The sequence below is a fragment of the Chiloscyllium plagiosum genome, unplaced genomic scaffold (assembly GCF_037043375.1).
Source record: "Chiloscyllium plagiosum isolate Xiang-an unplaced genomic scaffold, Cpla_swu_hap1 HiC_scaffold_22, whole genome shotgun sequence".
Taxonomy (NCBI): Eukaryota; Metazoa; Chordata; class Chondrichthyes; order Orectolobiformes; family Hemiscylliidae; genus Chiloscyllium; species Chiloscyllium plagiosum.
The window spans coordinates 69,677,686-69,692,712 of NW_028270160.1; the positions used below are offsets into that span (position 1 = coordinate 69,677,686).

Consider the following 15,027-nt stretch of genomic DNA (forward strand, 5'->3'; position numbering starts at 1 on the left):
GATGGTGGTGCAAGTTTGTAATGAAATGCCAGAGCACATAGTGGGGTTGGTGCAATTACTATATTTAAAAAGCATCCAGAAAGGTATAAAACAGGCCACGTTTAGTGGGCTAAGTGCAAATTATGGGATATGGGACTAGATTAATATAAGATATCTGATTGGCATGGATGGGTCACACTGAAGGAGATATTTCCATTCTGTACAACTCTATCACTGCATAAACATACTTAAAAAGACCTTTATCAGGCCAAATTAAATCAGGTTATTGTTGATCCATCGCAGGTGATATCAGGTAAGATGACAATAACTTCTGCAGTCGGGAGATTTTAAGGAGCATTTAAAACAGGAGAAGGAGCTCTTTAATCGGAAGGATTTAGAGATGGAGTCAAGAAATTGAGACCGTTCAGTAACACAGGATTGTTCACAATTTTCAAACTTACTTTTGATTCTGGAATTCTTACCTACCATTTCATTTGACTTAATTCAATGAAATCGATAATTTCGTATAACATTTCACCAGCTGGTAACATTTATATCACAGCAGAACATCTAATACTTTCAGATTGAGTTTACACCACAAGAGTCGCACCATCTGTTTTTTTTTTCGGTTTTCAGCGGCAGCAGCTTCTTGAAGGGCAGGAGCTGACACCAGGGGCCAGCCAGGAGCGGTGAGTCACTGATTGGTGCTTTTAAATTTGAAGTCAGAGAGCAGAGGTTTCTGGGAAAGGAGGGACTTCTTATTTTTATTTCCGTCCTGCTATATAAGTCAGTGTTTTCTCAACCCGAGACCCTAGCTTTGTAGGGCCTCCCACCCAACCACCTCCTCTAACCATAAAGACCAGGAACATATTAGCTAAGCATCTCTTTTTTTACTTTGTGACTAGTGGACTAGCAGGGATGGCAGTGCAGGGAGAGCAATGTTCCTCCTGCATGATGTTTGAGGTCAGGGACGCCATTAGTGTCCCATCCAAGTACATCTGCAGGAAGTGCACCCAACCCTCGCTCCTCCAAGACCATGTTAGGAAACTGGAGCGGGAGATGGATGAACTTCGGATCATTCGGGAGGCAATGATGGATAGGAGTTACAGGGAAGTGGTTACTCCTCGGCAAGAAGAAAGCTGGGTGAATCTTCGAAAGGGGGAAAACGAGTCAGTGGAGGGATCCTGTGTGGCCATTCCCCTGAGAAACATGTATACCGTTTTGGATGCTGTTGAGGGGGACGACTTACCAGGGGCAAGCAGTGGGGCCCAGTTCTCTGGAACAGAGCATGTCCCTGTTGCACATAAGGGAAGGAGGGAAAGGAGAGTGTTAGTCATTGGGGCCTCAATAGTTTGAGGCTCAGATAGAAGGTTTGTTGGGAACGAACGAGATTCACGGTTGGTGTGTTGCCTCCCAGGTACCAGGGCCCGTGATGTCTCGGATCGTATCTTTGGGGTCCTGAAGGGAGAGGGTGACCAGCCTCAAGTCGTTGTCTATGTAAATACCAACAACATAGATAGAAAGAGGGATAGGGATGTAAGGCAGGATTTCAGGGAGCTCGGGTGGAAGCTGAGAGCGAGAACAAACAGAGTTGTTATCTCTGGTTTGTTACCCGTGCCACGTGATAGCAAGGCAAGGAATAGGGAGAGATATCAGCTGAACACGTGGCTGTAAGCTTGGTGCAGAAAGGAGGGTTTCAGGATTTTGGATAATTCGGGCTCTTTCTGGGGAAGATAGGACTTGTACAAACAGGACGGTCTTCACTTGAACCAGAGGGATACTAATATCCTGGGTGGGGAATTTGCTGGTGCTATTTGGGTGGGTTTAAACTCGCTCAGCAGGGGGAATGGGAACCGAAGGTGTAGTTGCAGTGCACAGGAGGATGAGAGTAGGAAGGACAGGGACAGGATTTCAGGGTCACAGGTAGGTGAGATTGCAGCATGGATAGGTACCTGGGACTTCGATGTTGTGGCCAGTTCGGAGACATGGATAGAGGCGGGTGAGAAATGGATGTTGCAGGTTCCAGGGTTCAGATTAGATTACTTACAGTGTGGAAAGAGGCCCTTCGGCCCAACAAGTCCACACCGACCCGCCGAAGCGCAACCCACCCAGACCCATTCCCCTACATTTACCCCTGCACCTAACACTACGGGCAATTTAGCGTGGCCAATACACCTGACCTGCACATTTTTGAAGGAAACCGGAACACCTGGAGGAACCCACGCAGACACGTGCAAACTCCACACAGTCAGTCACCCGAGGCAGGAATTGAATCCGGGTCTCTGGCGCTGTGAGGCAGCAGTGCTAACCACTGTGCCACCGTGCCGCCCACTTCCATTAAAAACAGGCAAGGCGATAAAAGAGGAGGAGGCGTGGCCTTGTTAGTCAAAGATAGTATAACGGTGGCTGAGAGAATTTTTGATGAGGTCTCATCTACTGAGGTAGTGTGGGCTGAGGTTAGAAACAGGAGCGGAGAGGTCACACTGCTTGGAATTTTTTTATAGGCCTCCGCAGAATTCCAGGGAGGTGGAAGAGAGGATTGACAAAATTATTCTGAGTAGGACTGAAAGGAACAGGTGGTCATTATGGGGGACTTTAACTTCCCCAACATTGACTGGAAATGCTATAACTCTAGTAAGTCAGATGGATCAGTTTTTGTCCAATGTGTACAGGAGGGTTTCCTGACATAGTATGTCGAAGGGCCAACAAGAGGGGAGGCCACATTGGATCTGGTGCTTGGTCATGAGCCCGACCAAGTGTTTGATTTAGTTGTAGGTGAGCACTTTGGAGAGAGTGACCATTAATCAGTTAGGTTTAGTTTAGTGATGGAAAGGGATAGGTACATGCCACAGGTCAAGAGTTATCGATGGGGCAAGGGCAATTTTAATGCGATTAGGTAAGAATTAGAATGCATAGAATGGGGTAGAAAAGTGCAGGGGATGCAGACAATGGAAATGTGGAATTGGTTTAAGGAACAGATTATTGCTTGTCCTTGATAGGCATGTCCCTGTCAGGCAGGGAGGAAGTGATAAGGTCAGGGAACCGTGGTTTACTGCAGAAATTGCATCTCTTGTTGAGAAGAAGAAGGAGGCTTTTGTGTTGATGAGACAAGATGGTACAGATGAGGCGATGGAGAGTTACAGATTAGCTAGGCAGGATTTAAAGAGAGAGTTAAGAAGAGCCAAGAGAGGACATGAGCAATCTAGCAAATAGAACAAAGGAGGACTCTAAAGCTTTATGTAGGTTTGTGAGGAATAAAAAGGATGATTAGGGTAGGAATAGGGCCAGTTAAAGACAGACGTGGGAAGTTGAGTGTGGACCCTGTAGAAATCGGAGCGATGTTAAATGAGCATTTCTCATCAGTGTTCACTCAGGAAAAGGAGAATATTGTAGAGGAGAAGAATGAGATACAAGATATTAGACTAGAAAGGATCGAGGTTAGTTATGCACAGGTGTTATCAATTCAAGAAGGCGTGAAAGTAGGCAAGTCCCCTGGGCCAGATGGGATTTATCCGAGGATTCTCTGGGAAGCTAGGAGAAGAGAACAGAGCCTTTAGCTTTGATATTTGAGTCATTATTGTCTACAGGCATGGTACCAGAGCACTGGAGGATTGCCCTTGTTCAAGAAGGGCAGTAGCGATGACCCAGGAAATTATAAATCAGCGAGCCTTACTTCTGTTGGAGGAAAGGTTTGGAAAGGATTATAAGAGATAAGATTTATAATCATCTAACAAGCAACAATTTGATTTCAGATAGTCAACATGGTTTCATCAAGGGCAGGTCGTGTCTCACGAACCTCATTGAGATTTTTGAGAAAGTGACCAAACATGTAGATGAGGGTAGGGCAGTTGACGTGGTATACATTGACTTCAATAAAGCCTTTGATAAGGTTCTACATTGTAGGCTAGTGGAAAAAACGCAGAGGCATGGAATTGAGGATGATTGAGCAGTTTGGATTAGAAACTGGCTTTCTGAAAGAAGGCAACGAGTGTTGGTTGATGGAAAATTTTCAGTCTGGAGTACAGTTATTAGTGGTGCGCCACAAGGATCTGTTTTGGGACCACTGCTGTTTGTCATTTTTATAAATGACTTAGACGCAGGCATAGGTGGATGGATTAGTAAATTTGCAGACGACACTAAAATCGGTGGAGTAGTGGACAGTTTGGAAGAATGTTACAGGTTGCAGGGGGGCTTGGATAAACTGCAGATTTGGGCTGAGAGGTGGCAAATGGAGTTCAATGCAGCTAAATTTGAGATGATGCACTTTGGGAAGAATAACAGGAAGACAGAGTACTGGGCCAATGGAAAGATTCTTGGTAGTGTGGATGTGCAAAGGAATCTTGGAGTCCATGTGCATAGATCTCTGAAAGTTGTCACCGAGGTGGATAGTGCTAGTAAGAAGGCATACGGTGTGTTAGGTTTCATTGGTATGGGGATTGAGTTCAGGAACTGCAATATAATGCTGCAACTATACAAAATGCTAGCATGGCCACACTTGGAATATTGTGTACAGTTCTGGTCGCCCCATTACACAAAGGATGTGGAAGCATTGGAATACGTGCAGAGGAGATGTACCAGGATGTTGCCTGTTCTGGAGGGAAGGTCTTATGAGGAAAGGCTGAGACACTTGGGTCTGTTCTCATTGGAAAGAAGAAGGCTCAGAGGGGATTTGATAGAGTCATACAAGATGATCAGAGGATTAGATAGGGTAGACAGTGAAAGTCTTATTCCTAGGATGATGACATCTGTGTGTTCGAGGGGGTATAACTACAAATTGAGGGGTGATAGATTTAAGACAGATGTCAGAGGAAGGTTCTTTATGCAGAGAGTGGTAAGGGTGTGAAATGCCCTACATGCCAATGTAGTCAGCTCAACCACATTAGGGAGATTTAAACAATCCTTAGATTAGTACATGGATGATGATGGGATAGTGTAGGCGGACGAGCTGAGAATAGTTCACAGGTCGGCGCAACATCGAGGGTCGAAGGGCCTGTTCTGCACTGTATTGTTTTATATTCTATATTCTAATCCAAGCAGACAGATGCGAATTCAAAATCGAGAATTTGGAGGACAATATGCATGTGTCGATTATTACGTTAACTGGATGATGAGGAAATGGAATTTGTTGGGAAGCCAAACAAGGTAAAGGAAGAAATCTGGATAAAGCAAATGTGTGGAGTTCATAATTTGCTCTTAGACTGATATGGCACTGGATATGAGGGTCACGAGCTCACAATAGGATGAATGACTGATTTGCTAATTATGAACTGAGGCAGGGATGGATGTAGGAGCCATTTTACAGATGGAAACAATGACTGTTGGTGATGATGAGGACTTGTTTTTGAATTGATCTAAGGCTCCATGATGAAGCCACAAGCAAACATAGTTCATCTAGGGGCAGTTCTCATTGAGCTCGATGGACTCACTGAGAGTCACAAAACATTTCCATGAAAGCACTGAGGATATTGGTTCATCTGCCATATCCGGCGCCATTCCCGAGCATGGGATCTCATCTGTAACTGAGCTCTCTGGTTGGAGTTTGTATTCTCCACATCAACACAGCAGCTGATTTGTGGAAAGAAATGAATGACAAAGGAAGTGATATCAGCATCAGGCTGGGGGGAAATGAATGGAAACACAAGTATTGCTGAAAATACACTAAAAATCAAAAGACACAGATTTCTTTCACAGTATATTATTTAATCTTCTCGTATACGAGAAGGAAACTTCTTATATTTTTAAATTCTATCCACAAGTGTGCATCAGAGAATTCCGTGAGCAGGAGTTTACAGGAGCCTATCATTGCTGATCCCACATTGGCATGCAGTGAATTATGCTACTTTCCTTCAGATCTTTTTGTTTTGGTATTTGTTCACTGTCTGAGAAGTGATTATTTGGATTGAATTTCTTTTTTCAGGCCTATCTAATTGCCCTTTCAGTTAAGCCTTTCTTGTTCAACTTTCGATGAACTGTTGCTTATTGCTAACAGCACTTTGCTTTGCACCTGCAGTCAAAGAGTCATAGAGATGGACAGCATAGAAGCAGACTCTTCGGTCCAACCGGTCCATGCTGACCAAATATCAGAACCCAATCTAATCCCACCTGCCAGTGCCCAGCCCATATCCCTCCAAACCCTTCCTATTCATATACCCATTCAAATGCCTCTTAAATGTTGAAATTGTACCAGCCTCCACCACATCCTCTGGCAGCTCATTCCATACACGTACCACCCTCTGCGTGAAAAAGTTGCCCCTTAGGTCTCTTTTATATCTTTCCCCTCTCACCCTAGACCTATGCCCTCTAGTTCTGGACTTCCCGACCCCAGGGACAAGACTTTGCCTATTTATCCTATTGATGCCCCTCATAATTTTGTAAACCTCTATAAGGTCACCCCTCAGCCTCCGATGCTCCAGTGAAAACAACCCCAGCCTGTTCAGCCTCTCCCTGTAGCTCAGATCCTCCAACCCTGGCAATATCCTTGTAATTGTTTTCTGAACCCTTTCAAGTTTCATAACATCTTTCCAATAGGAAGGAGACCAGAATTGCGCGCAATATTCCAACAGTAGCCTCACCAATGTTCTCTAAAGCCGCAACATGACCTCCCAACTCCTGTACTCAATACTCTGACCAATAAAGGAAAGCATACCAAATGCTTCTTCACTATCCTATCGACCTGCGACTCCACTTTCAAGGAGCTATGAACCTGCACTCCAAGGTCTCTTTGTTCAGCAACACTCCCTAGGACCTTACCATTAAGAGTATAAGTCCTGCTAAGATTTGCTTTCCCAAAATGCAGCACCTCGCATTTTTCTGCATTAAACTCCATTTGCGACGTGTTAGCCCATTGGCCCATCTGTTGTAATCTGAGGTAACCCTCTTTGCTGTTCACTACACCTCCAATTTTGTGGGCATCTGCAAATCTACTAACTGTACCTCTTATACTCGTATCCAAATCATTTATGTAAATGACAAAACGTAGAGGGCCCAGAACCGATCCTTGTGGCACTCCACTGGTCACAGGCCTCCAGTCTGAAAAGCAACCCTCCACCACCACCCTCTGTCTTCTACCTTTGAGCCAGTTCTGTATCCAAATGGCTCGTTCTCCCTGTATTCCATGAGATCTAACCTTGCAAATCAGTCTCCCATGGGGAATCTTGTTGAACGCCTTACTGAAGTCCATATCGATCACATCTACTGCTTTGCGCTCATCAATCTTCTTTGTTACTTCTTCAAAAAACTCAATCAAGTTTATGAGACATGATTTTCCACGTACAAAGCCATGTTGACTATACCGAATCAGTCCTTGCCTTTCCAAATAAATGTACATCCTGTCCCTCAGGATTCCCTCCAACAATTTGCCCACCACTGTGGTCAGGCTCACTGCTCTATAGTTCCCTGGCTTGTCTTTCCCACCCTTCTTAAACAGTGGCACCACGTTTATCAACCTCCAGTCTTCCGGCACTTCACCTGTGACTATCGATGATCCAAATATCTGTTTTTTTTCCAGGACTGTGTTTGTGTTCCTGTATTGGAACATGTAATTAGTAATAATTACTGTATCAGGTCACTTAACCTTTCCAATAGTTACGTTATTCGAAATTCTGCTTTCATTTGTTCGTGTTTCAGCTGCAGTGCTTAAATACATTCTGTTTTGCTTAAAGCCAAATAATTTGACCTGTTCCATCACACCTGGAAGACCCACTTCACACCTGGAAGACCCACTTCACATCTGCCTTTAAAATTAAAACAAAAGTTAGCCTCTCGGCTACCTTTTAAAAATATTTTGAGGGGGTCTGGCCTGGTCAATAACAGTTACACTCACAGGCAAAATAGTGCTGACCCCTACCATCCTCTGGGTGTTATGTCCCCTCTAAACGTCCTGCCTTTCATATTACAAGTTATGCCCGCTTGCTCTTGTTCCTTTGGCTGAGGGAAATAACTGCATTCTGTTCACCCTGTCCATGCCCCTCATAATCTGATAAATCACGATGTCTTGTCTAAACAAAGTAACTCAAGCTGATCCAACCTCCCTCTTCACAGCTAAATCACTGCAGCGCAAGCAACATTCTACTGAATGACGTTTGCACCCCTTCCAATGCAATCACATCCTATGGTGCAGTGACGAGAACTGCGCACAATACTCCAACTGTGGGCTAAACAATGTTCCGACTGCTTGAGTTTTTGCAGTAGTGAACAAGAACATAGATAAGGGTAATGTGGTAGACGCCTTAGGTAAGCCTTTGACAATATATCACATGGTAGGTGGTTGAGTAAGGTTGAATCTCGTGGAATCCAGGGACAGCTTGCCAATAGGATGCAACATTGGAGTGACAGAAGAAGATAGGGGGCGTTGGTAGCATGTTGTCTTTCAGACTGGAAGCCTGTAATGAGGAGTGTGCCACAGGGATCAGTGCTGAGTTAATTGTTATTCTTTACCTATATAAATGATTTGTATGAGAATTTAGGAAGTACGTTTAGGAAGTTTGCACATGACACCAAGATTTGTGGTAAGGTGAAGAAGATTATCTGAGAATTCTGCAAGATTTTAATGAACCTATTATACATAACTCGACTGGTAAAGGCATGTGTCCTGAACATCTTCTTAAACGTCCTAAGAACCTGTCCTGTTGCTTCAGGGATCTGTTCAAAATCACCTCAAGCTCATTCTCTTCCTCGAAGCATCCTAGTGAATTACCATTCGTTGACCATTACCTTGTCTTGTAACTTCTTTCAAAGTGCATCACCTCACATTTATCAGGGTTACATTTTATCTGATCTGCCCCTCTGATAAACCTGTCAATATCTATCTTAACTTAAAACTATTTTCCTCACTGCCATCCATCCGGTCAATATTTGTGTCATTTGTAAACCTACTTGTCATTCAAAACCAAGCCCTGCACGCTCTCATTCCCCCACCCACAACACATAGACACACACATACACACACACACACACAGATGTGGGCACACGTGTGCACATCCACATGCACATATACACACACCATAAATACCTCACGCATCTGTAAATTATCCTTTGACTTTCTACTCAAGACCTGCCTTTGCATAGGAAAACAACTCACTCTGCACATCCGTATTTACTTCAAACATCCAACTGCGCAAACACACTAACCCATTTTGAACGGGGACGAAATGAATGGTCTCACAATTATTCACAATGGATTGAAGTTAATGCAGTTCACAGCCACCACTTAATCGGTCTGCATTCTTGATTTCTAACCAGGGCAAATTAACATGACACTCAGTAATCAATAACAAAACGTAAATATGTAGCTTGAAATTGAAACAGAAATATCAAGTTGTGGGTTCTGAATCAGAGCTAAAATGTGTTGCTGGAAAAACGCAGCAGGTCAGGCAGCATCCAAGGAGCAGGAGAATCGACATTTTGGGCATGAGCCCTTCTTCAGGAATCATCAGCCCTGAAGAAGGGCTCATGCCCGAAACGTCGATTCTCCTGCTCCTTGGATGCTGCCTGACCTGCTGCGCATTTCCAGCAACACATTTTCAGCTCTGATCTCCAACATCTGCAGTCCTCACTTTCTCCTTGTGGGTTCTGAATCAACCTGGAAGCCAGTCATTGAATTTGGTCACATTCAGATACTTCAGAACTATTACCATGGACCTGGATCAAATCCCATCATGAAAGTTGCCAGAAATTCAATTAAAGAAATATATGGAATTATTACTGTAATGTTGACCATAAAACTATTGTCAATTGCAGCAAATGCCCATCTGGGAGAACACAAAGGCATTTTACACTTATGTGAGGAATAAAAGAATGGTCAAAGAAAGAGTAGGGCTGATCAGGGATAGCATAGGGAACTTGTGTGTGGAATCTGAGTCGGTAAGGGAAGCCCTAAGTGAGTTTTGTGCTTCTGTCTTTACAAAAGAAACGAACTTTGTAGTGAATTAAAGCTTTGAAGAGCAGGTGTGCATGCTGGAATGGATAGAGATAGAGGAAGCTGATGTGCTGAAAATTTTGTCAAATATTAAGATTGACAAGTCGCCAGGGCCAGACCAGATTGGTCCTCGGCTGCTTTGGGAAGCGAGAAATGCGATTGCTTCGCCACTTTCGAAGCTCTTTGCATCCTCGCTCTCCACTGGAGTCGTACCTGAGGACTGGAGAGAGGCAAATGTAATTCCTCTCTTCAAGAAAGGAAATAGGGAAATCCCCGGCAATTACAGACCAGTAAGTCTCACATCTGTCGTCTGCAAGGTGTTAGAAAGGATTCTGAGGGATAGGATTTATGAACATCTGGAAGAGCATGGCTTGATTAACTGCAGTCAACACGGCTTTGTGAGGGGCAGGTCATGCCTCACAAACCTTATAGAGTTATTTAAGGATGTGACTAGAAAGGTTGATGAGGGTCGAGCTGTGGATGTGGTGTACATGGACTTCAGCAAGGCATTTGATAAAGTTCCCCATGGTAGGCTCATTCAGAAGGTCAGGCGGAATGGGATACAGGGGACCTCAGCTGTCTGGATACAGAATTGGCTGGCCAACAGAAGACAGCGAGTGGCAGTAGAAGGAAAATATTCTGCCTGGTAGTCAGTGGTGAGTGGTGTTCCACAGGGCTCTGTACTTGGGCCTCTACTGTTTGTAATTTTTATTAATGACTTGGATGAGGGGATTGAAGGATGGGTTAGCAAGTTTGCAGACAACACAAAGGTTTGAGGTGTCGTTGACAGTATAGAGGGCTGTTATAGGCTGCAGTGGGATATTGACATGATGCAGAGATGGGCTGAGAGGTGGCAGATGGAGTTCAACCTGGATAAATGCGAGGAGATGCATTTTGAAAGGTCGAATTTGAAAGCTGAGTACAGAATTAAGGATAGGATTCTTGGCAGTGTGGAGGAACAGAGGGATCTTGGTGTGCAGGTCCATAGATCCCTTAAAATGGCCACCCAAGTGGACTGGGTCGTTAAGAAAACATATAGTGTTTTGGCTTTCGTTAACGGGGGATTGAGTTGAAGAGTCGTGAGATCTTGTTGCAGCTCTATAAAATTTTGGTGAGACCGCACTTGGAATACTGCATCCAGTTCTGGTCGCCCTATTATACGAAAGATGTGGATGCTTTGGAGCGGGATCAGAGGAGGTTTACCAGGATGCTGCCTAGACCGAAGGGCTTATCTTATGAAGAGAGGTTGACTGAGCTCAGACGTTTTTCATTGGAGAAACGTAGGAGGAGAGGGGACCTAATTGAGGTATACAAGATGATGAGAGGCATAGACAGAATCGATAGCCAGAGACTTTTTCCCAGGGCTGAAATGCCTAACACGCGGTCATAGTTTTAAGCTGGTTGGAGGAAAGTATGGAGGGGATGTCAGAGGCGGGAACTTTACACAGAGAGTTGTGAGAGCATGGAATGTGTTGCCAGTAGCAGTTGTGGAAGCAAGGTCATTGGGGACATTTAAGAGACTGCTGGAATGCATATGGTCACAGAAATTTGAGGGTGCATACATGAGGATCAATGGTCGGCACAACATCGTGGGCTGAAGGGCCTGTTCTGTGCTGTACTGTTCTATGTTCTTTTCTAATGGCCTTTCGAGAGAGAAAATCTCTGTCCTTACCTAGTCTGAACTACATGTCACTTCAGACCCACAGAAATTGGTGTGGTTAGTAGATGTGAGCCATCTAAGCTCCAGGACTTCACGGCAGGAGTTCTACAATATTGTGCCCTCGGCATAACTATCCTCAGTGACTGTATAACTGACATTCCACCATCATTGAGTCATAATTCAGAGTGTTCACTAATAATTGTACAATGTACAATTAAAGCACACAGTGTCTATCTGCAGCAAGATCCCAGCAACGTCCAGGCCTGGGATGACAAATGGGAATTAACATTTGCTCCACACAAATGCAAAGCAATTAGTGCCTCCAATAAGAGATTGCCTACATGATGCCTCTTGACAGTCAAAGGCTTCGCCATTGCTGAATCCCCTACGATCAACAACCTGAGCTGAAATTGAACTGGATTCACAATTTAAGTTTTGTGGATACAAGAGCAAGCCAGAAGTCAAGAATACATCACAGATTCTGAAAGTGTCTCCCCTATTTGCATGGCACACATCAGACCAGCGATGGAACACAACCTCAAGAAAATGGACAGCACCCTGAAACAGGCGGAATATAAGTGGACATTTGAAAGCAGAAATTGCTGGAGAAATTCAGCAAGCCTGCCAGCACCTGGGGAGAGAAATCCCTTTTGTGTCCAGTATAACTCTTCTTTAAAACAGTTTCAAGGAGGAAAGTCAACTTTCTATTTAGAGACAAAGTAGGCTGTTTGATTGGAACCATACCTGCAAACATGTAGGCCATCCACCACTGCTGTTCAGTAGCAGTATTATGTATCACTGACAGTACACACTGCAGAAATTCACCAATGCTTACACAGCATCTCCCAAATCCAAGACCACCACCATCCTAAAGACAAAAGCATTAAATGCTGAGGAACACCACCACTTCCAAGTTCCCTTGCAAGCCACTCACCATCCCTGAATTGCATTATAACATTGTGCCATGGTCCCAGTGGGCTACAGAGCTACTCTCTCATTCACGAGACGGCTGATCGTGAGTTTAACCTGAGGGTCAACATACCTCAGAGGAGGGGCAAGGTTGAGAAGGTGGGACTTTCTTAGTAACCCCAGGCAGAATGGGAACTGAATCTACGCTACTGGTGTCATTTGACAAGACAAATCAGCCATCCAGCCACCACTGCTGCAGGGAGTCAGTAACACAATTGGCTGGATGTTTGGTGTGAGATGTGGAGAGGTGAGGTGATCCTTAGGTTAAACTTACCACCGTTGTCTCTCGATATGAGAGAACAACTCTCTGGAACAAGGGTGATTCTTTTGGTGTTCTTCTGTCAAAATCCTGGAAAATCCCTCTGCAACACCCCTCCCCTTCATACAACTAACTAATTCTTCTCACATTATCAGGACAACAGAAACACAAGAATGTAGCTACCACATCATTTCTCAAAGGAAATAAATTCTGGCCCATCCACCAAAGTTCAAGTCCCTTTAATTAATTGATGAATCACATCTGAATAAAATATTTTCACAACCAAGACTAAGAATGCCAGAAATTTCAGAAAAGAATATAAATAAAATTATTGGGTGTGCACACCTTTGTTGGATATCTCCAATGGATGCAGTGTGTGTTTGGACGGGAAGGGGTGTGATCATTGCCACTAAGGAATTAGGAAAATCTCCCAATGCTCAGTTGAATCACAATTTCACAATGATAAGCAGGGAGCAATGCTGGCTGAATTTTCTTTGAGGATTTTCGGAACAGTGAAGCATTTTCAGATAGCACGACTGGTTAGTCCATGTGGCAGATCATAAAATCTCTGCTACTAAAAGCAGGAATAACTTCTCATAGTTCTGAATAATAATCTGTTAGTTGGTCATTCCTTGTGTATCCGACATGCATATACATCTCATGATCCAAGACTGGTCAGTGTTTGTGTTGAAGAGGAATAAAACAAAGTACCCGTGCCAACAGTGCTGCAAATTGGTTACTATCGTTGCAACGAGAATGTATTTATTTGTTAAATAAATGGAAATTATGGACCTATTCTGTTCATCAAATTGACTCCCTCGAGGCTTAATTTTGGAATTAGAATTAGATTTTATTGTCACGTGTACTCAAGTATAGGATTACATCAGGAAAGTGAAAAGTGTACAGAGTTGCCATTCTGTGCCGCCATCTTGATATTGATTCAAAGTGTCTGCAAAGTATCTGCCATCCACCTGTCAGAACCTTTCAGCTCCTAAAGAAATTGCCCACTTGGATGGGGAATTGGAAACCAGTATCCAGCGAGAGACAGAGCTTTCGTATTCGATTCTTGAAACTGTTGCTCTTCCTGGTGATTCACGGTTCAGCCCAGTGTATTCGAAGATAGCAGGTGGAAGTTTCACATTAAAAAGAGAGACAGAAAGCGGAAGCATAGGCTCGTTAGCTCAACATGTCACAGGGAAACTGTTGAAAGATATTATTCAACCAGATACAGCAGGACACATTGATCAGTTCAAGTTAATTTGGGAGAGTCCACATTGTTTTCAATTGGATAAAATTTCTTTGAGGATGTAACAAGTGCGATTGATAACGGGGACTGCACTGGAGCTTAGTTTTATCTTATCAATAAAGTGATACAGAAACAGTCATGGCAGGAAGGAAAGGCTTCAGGCGGAGGGGGAATGAGTACATGGGAGCAATGTGGAAAGCAATTGGAAGCAACACCGATATTCACAATTTTTCTGGGGCTTTAAGTTAGTTGCAAAATTACTATTTTTTTTCCTTTGTCACCACCTGTCTCCTCTTCACAGTGGATGTACCATCCCTCTGCATATCCATCTGTCATCAGGATTAGTGGTCTGGAGTTTCTCTGCTTCTTCCTCAGAGACCTGAACAGTCACCATCCAGTAATATCCACTTACTCGAGGCTGAGCTGAATTGTAACTTTTTTCTTTAACTTATCTCACTTTCTCCAAGTCAAATATGTACTTCTGGCTATCTGTACAAGTCATAGTTATATCTGCCTTTTTTGGGGGGATATGTGGAATATTCCTTCGTCCAATCCTGTTTGGGAGATTAACCCACAGCTCTTTCTCCAATATATTCCTGCTCTTGCCAGAATTAGAAAAAAAACTACATTAATTTTCTTCCATCCTCCATCTTTCCCTCATAGCCACCTGATCCTTTTCTGAGACTTCTCTTCATTACCTCTCTGTTTCCAGTTCTGGAGATCGATTGCACACCAATTATCCATCAGTCCCAATGACTACCACAGTTACCTCGAATACATTTGCTCACATCCTGCTTCCTGTATGGGGGCCACTCCGTTCTCCATTCGTCTGATCTGATGATGTCACCTTCCACCCCCATGTATCCAACATGAGCTTCTTTGTTCTCAATGGAAGGTCTCCACCTCAACTCTCGTGAAGAGGGGTCCTCACTGATATACTCAATGAATCAATAAAACAGCTGACAGATGTTCAACTGAGAAGTTTAAAAAAGGTGACC

The 15,027-nt window shown here is 43.8% G+C and overlaps 1 pseudogene; it reads left to right on the forward strand.

Moving 5' to 3' along the window:
- Positions 1-897: 897 nt before the first annotated feature.
- The window catches only part of LOC148146038 (uncharacterized), a 50,551-nt pseudogene continuing 36,421 nt past the window's right edge, over positions 898-15,027 (forward strand).